This window comes from Phoenix dactylifera, unplaced genomic scaffold (assembly GCF_009389715.1).
Source record: "Phoenix dactylifera cultivar Barhee BC4 unplaced genomic scaffold, palm_55x_up_171113_PBpolish2nd_filt_p 000467F, whole genome shotgun sequence".
Lineage (NCBI taxonomy): Eukaryota > Viridiplantae > Streptophyta > Magnoliopsida > Arecales > Arecaceae > Phoenix > Phoenix dactylifera.
Window position 1 is genome coordinate 285,657 of NW_024067891.1, and position 6,000 is coordinate 291,656.

Sequence of the window (6,000 nt, forward strand, 5' to 3'; positions counted from 1 at the left end):
GAAAGAAGATGGTTGATCAAGTGATAGTGTTCGACAGTTCCGGATGGGTTAGGCCTAAGCAATGCAATCAACAAATCATAGGGCATTGATTTGATTAGAGCCAAGGTTAATCAACATGGTTCATCAATGGGGTTTCAAGGACATTCAATAGGGTTGGGGTAATCGGTTCAGTAGGCGACCCGATCACCAGGGTAGTTTAGGGACTCATTCTAGGGGTCAACTCAAATTCGTAGATCAGATCGATGTGACCCAACTTTGGATTTCTTGGACATTCTAGAGAGAGAAAGTAGAGATAGAAAGTGGAGAGAGGGAGAGAAGTTAGAGAGAGAAGTGTAAAGAGAAAAAAAAGAGAAGAGGGGAGAGAAGAGAGAGAAACCCTCTCTTCCTCTATTCATAAAGAGGGAGGCTCATCCTCCCCTTCTCCTTTCCTTTCCCCCTTCCTTCGTAAGTCCAAGGGGGCAGCCATGGCGGCCCGACCCCCACTCGTCGGCAACCACAAGTGGCCACAGCCCTCGTGGAATTTATACAAAAAGAGGTGCTCTATTTCAAAAGGAACACCAGCGATTACTGGCTCAAAACCATGGAATCCATTGCCCAAATTACAAAAGAAGAAAGAGGAGAGGATGGAAAGCTTGTACCTAGGTCTGGTGGGGCTCTCCAGTGACCTTTTATGGCGAAAAATAGAGGAAGACTCTCAAGAAGACAGCTTGAGATCGAGAGCAAATTAACCCTTATTCTTTGATGGATCTCAAAAGGGAGGATGAGGAATCTTAAATAGGCAAGAGTTTTTGATCGACTCGCCTTGAATCATCGTTTTTTGGTTGCGATCAAGACAATCACGATCGGATGAGGGAGGAAGGAGCTCCCAGCAAGAATCCTCCTCCTCCTTTCCCTCACGTGCAGCGCACGTGAGAAATCGGATTGGCCTCTTAGGGCCGGCCTAATTCGTGTTCGGGCCGGTCAATAGACTGAGCCCTCATATATATGATTTCCAGTATAAATATATTCTTATGGTTAATTACACATATCAGTTATTGAAAACATGAATATGTGAACAAAGATACCTTGAATTTAAGAGAAATTTATTGTATAAGCGGAAACTAATTTGACAATAATAACAAGTAAATCAGACGGATAAAATATGGTTTGGACTAACCTCATCATAGGATAACATCTATGGTCTTACGCATAAGATAGCATCTATGGGCTTACGCATAGGATAGCCTCCCCGAGCTTATGCATGAGATAGCCTTCATAGGTTTACGCGTTGGATAATCTTTACGAGCCTATGCGTAGAATAGCCCTCACGGAATTATGCGTGGGCTTTTGCCAGTCTTGGACTAGGTCATGATATTGGTTAGTCCAAAGCTGAAAGATAATTGATAAGTAATAAAAAAATCAAGTTAATGAGAAACAGATGACATGACATAAGAAATTGTTGTTGAATAATTGGTTACATTTGATATATATATATATATATGTGTGTGTGTGTGTGTGTGTGTGTGTGTGTATGCTTCTACGATAAGATGATAATGTGCATATTATTTGTGACTACTGGGCCTAGGCCGCCAGATGGGCCGACCTAGACCCACCTCGGCAGCCCATTTGGAGGCCACCACCTCCTATTTCGGGGAGGTCTAGCTGCTGGGCGGAAGAGGGTACAGCTGCCTGGCCGCTGAAGCGGTGCTGCTAAAGCGGTTACCACCGCCTAAGAAGCCTATTTCTAAAGCTCCCATAGTTCTCCTCTTCTTCTTCAGAGACAGGGATTCCCTGAACCAGAGAAGCCGGAGCAAGGGACGTTGCAGCTACTTTCCATAGCAAGGTTAACCTTAACTCCTGTTTCTTTCTACCTCATGATATCGAAATAAAAGAAAAGAAAAGAAAGAGGAAGAGGAAGAAGAAGAAGAAGAAAGAGGGTAAGAGACCACTCACCTTGGTTGATCCATCGTGCCGTCGTCTTTGGCTGCGATACGGAGGCCCTCTTTCCTCTCCCCTGCTCTCGGGAGGGGGTGAACTCTCGCCCTTCTTTTTCTCCCTCTTGTTTCACGGGAAAGAAAGGAGGGGAGGGCGATGAAGAGGAAGAAGAAAAAAAGAAAGAAGAAGGGAGGGAAAAGGGGACACCCGGCCGCGAGCGTCGTCGACGTCGCGGGGAGCTGCCGGCCTCGGCTTGGCCGCGGGCGCCACAAGCACGGCCGAGGATGCGGAGGGCCGGCCACGTGCGTCGCCGGCCGTGGCCTGGCCCCTCCCGAGCTCGCCCTCCTCCCTTCGCGGGAGAAGAAAGGAGGAAGGAAAAGAGAAATCGGGAGAAGAGAAGAGGAGGAGAAGAAAAAGAAAGAAGAAAGAAAGGGGGAAGCTTCAGAAAGAAACAGAGAAGAAAAGAAAAGAAAAGAAAAAGAAAAAAATAAAATAAAATGCATAAATAAATAGTAAATAATATAGATGTTAAAATAGAATTAGGAGAGCGAAGTCATTTTTAGGGTGTATCCCCTCTCTACAAGCCCATTTTGGAGTTTTAAGTTAGAATTAGTTAAACAATAGTGGATAATTCACTTTTAATCATTTAATAGGTACGGAACATTCGTTGACTGAGATTAGGGTTCCAGGAGCGAACCAGGGTAAATAATCCTCACACAATCTTATTAATTTCAAATCACTGTTTAATTGTAAGTATGAAATAAAAAAATATATATTTGTTATGATGTATTTTTACAAAAGTAGGATCAAGCATATGATTGCATGTGATTCATGAATTTGATTAAATAGTATTTCTTTATGAATATGTGATTGTGTATGAATTATGATTATGATAGATTGCACAAAAAATGAAGTTTGCAGCATGATCATGGATTTTACATATTACAATGCCATTATTCATCTTTCAATGTACCTATAAAGTAAGATTTATGAAAAGCATGATATGATTTAAGAACTCTTAGATTGCTATGTAAGACTTCCACCAGTGGGTAATAGTAACTTGGTATAGACCCTGCCACGGAGAATAATAGTTAGTAAAGGCCTTGCCTGGGGAGTAAGAGCGGCCATAGCTGCACTATCGTCTGAGTGTACGGATTTCAAAGTATGGAATAATGGTAAAGTTTTATGATGCATAGTCATATTTATGAACTCGTATGATTGGACATGCATTGCTTTTGATTGTTTTGAGTATATCATCTATGAAATGATTTATGTTCGTCCTTTCCTGTCTAACTAAAAATACGCTAGACAGATCGTTGTTAGAACCGACGAACAAAGTTTAAATTTAAATTTACTTTTACCTGTTCTACTCGAAGAATAGTGGTTGTAAGAGGTCGATCCACAGGGAGGCGATTGGAGTTGCATAAAAATAAAAACGTTCACTCGGATTCAAAATTGATTTTTGAATGATCAAAGGAAAAACATTACGTTGGGGATGTTGATGGATTCTCTAGTCTACCGGAGAATGATTTTTAATTGAAATTAACCAGAAGACATGTACTTAGATTCAAAAAGCATTTTTAATGAAAAATAAAGCTCTGGCATAAAATTAAAATGGATGAAAACAGTGCTTAGGGAGATTGAAGACTAGAACATCGATTTCATGAAAGAAATTTTAATGTATTAAAGAAAGATTACAGAATCTGAGGAACGGAAATTAAAAACGACATAAATTAAAAACTTTAGCATAAATACAACTCTTTATTAAACTAAATCTAAAACCCCCAAAACAACATGTTTCAAAATAAAACTCCTACTAAAAAAATTAAAACATTGCTCTCAATTAAACTAAAGAAATAGGAACAACATAATGCCCAAAATCATTAATACACAAATTAAAAACATAACTTCTAAAAAAAAGTAAACAACTAAAACAATAAAAAATACTAAGGAAACGTGATGCTCTGTTTTCAAATCACTCTTCCCCTCTTTCTTCTCTCAAAAACAGAGCACTCTCCTCTCTTGGCTTCCACCCCAACCGATGGCCTCCCTCTTCCCTGGTTCTAGGCCTCCACCAGCAACCGAGCACACCTTCTCCTCCTCTTCCTCCTTCTCCTTTTATAGCCGCGGACGGGCCTGATGTGGAAGGGAGATGGCAGACGCGGTGAGGACGCGGGGAGGAGTCGATCACGGACGAGATCCGGGCACTGGGAGCATGTGGATTACGGGATCTTCAAATGGAGAAGGAAGATGGCGACGCGGTGCGGGATCGCCGGGAGGAATGCTTCACAGATGGAAGAATATCCATCTTCTTCTTTGGCCCACGGACGGTTGCTGGATCCGTGATGAACGCGGATGGGCTAATGCGGAAGGAAGGCGCTGGGATCTCGAATCCGGCTCGGCCGCGATGCTAGGAGCTGAGATTTGCTGGTTGTGAACGCGTTGATGGCGTGGAGGCTGGGATTCCGGCTCGGGATTCCTTCTTTGGACCTTGGTTGAGAGGCGGGCTGGTGCGGAAGAGAGGTTTCCTTCTTTGGGTCAATGGATTGGGGCGTTCATGGCATGGGAATCACTGGAGGTATCGCGGAGGAAGCGGTGCGGGATCTGGCACGTGGTGGAACGGGAGATGGACAGCCGCTGGAAGCTTCCTACTTCCTTCTTTCATTCTTTAGCACGGGTGAAGCTGGAATGTGCTGGGATGCTGCTGTGATCGCGGTTGAGGGGCTGGAGCCGCGTTGGGTGCAAGAAAGGAAGGCATGGATGATGCTGATCTGGGTCATTGGATGCGGACATGGAGGTGCTCGCGATGTTGTGATGTATAGTGGGATGAAGTCAGGATGTGCAGGCCCTGGAAGATGCTGGCTTGACTTGAGCTCGGGCTGCCGGGCATTGGGCTCAAACCTAATGTTAATTGGTTTCTTGGATTACTGCACTCAAACACAAATACCACGTTAATTAGTTAATTTTATTATTAATGATTAGCTAAAATACTAATTAAAATGGTCAGACGATTGCACTTTTGTGCTCTTATCACACCCCCCAACCAGCTTATTGCTAGTCTCTAGCAATTTAGTGCGACAATGATAAAATGAGAGTGCAAAAGTTTTATTTATTATATATATATAAATATACATGAACTAAGATAAATACTCACTTTCGTAGAGCATTACGACTGCACTTAGCACGTGCAACAAGCCGTTAAACCCCTAGGTTACCCTAGTGGACGAGTGTTGTCTCGTGAGGGTTTGCAGTGAAGTTACCCACAAACTTCAATCCCAAAATAAAATTTGGTTTGTGAAACGAAAGTCTAATTTCAAGTACATAACTGATAAGAATTTCAAAAGCACACAAGGTTGTTGCCCAAGGTGACAAGCCAAGAGGGGGGGGGGGGTGAATTGGTTTCTTCTTTACTTTAGTGCTTTTAAAACTTTCTTAGTTAACTGCGATGGATGCTTACTTAGGTTATTCGAGTGAGTTAAACTAATGCAAGAATAGAAAGTAAAGCAAGAGAGAATGAAAGCACAAACACAATCCAAACACAACAATATATAGTGGTTCGGTGCTCTCCTTAGCACCTACGTCCACTCCCCAAGCGTACCCTTGGAAATTCACTATAATCTCGCGGATTACAGTTGGATTGTTTTCCGGGCTCACAATCCAAAAACCTTGTTGGTTTTACGGGATCACCAACGAACCTATACAACTTTGGTTTTCCGGGTTCACCAAAAACCTTGTTGGTTTTGCGGGCTTACCAACGAACCTTTACAACTTTGGTTTTCCGGGTTTACCAAAAACCTTTGTTGGTTTTGCGGGCTCACCAACGAACCTTTACAAAGTTTTCAAACAAATGAAAAGAAAAGATTTAAACTCCTAAATGAGCATATAGAACAATATGAGCAATGAAGAAGAGTTAGAAAGAAATTATCGCTTTGAAGTCGCTTGGCTCTTCTTTGTCAAGGAAGCTTCACTCTTCAATGGGGGAAGGAGCTCTTGATGCCTCTTTGAATCTACTCAATCCCTTTCTTTGATTTTTGAATGAAGCTCTTGATGAAGAAGATTAGGGCTCTTTGGTTTTCTTGTGTATTC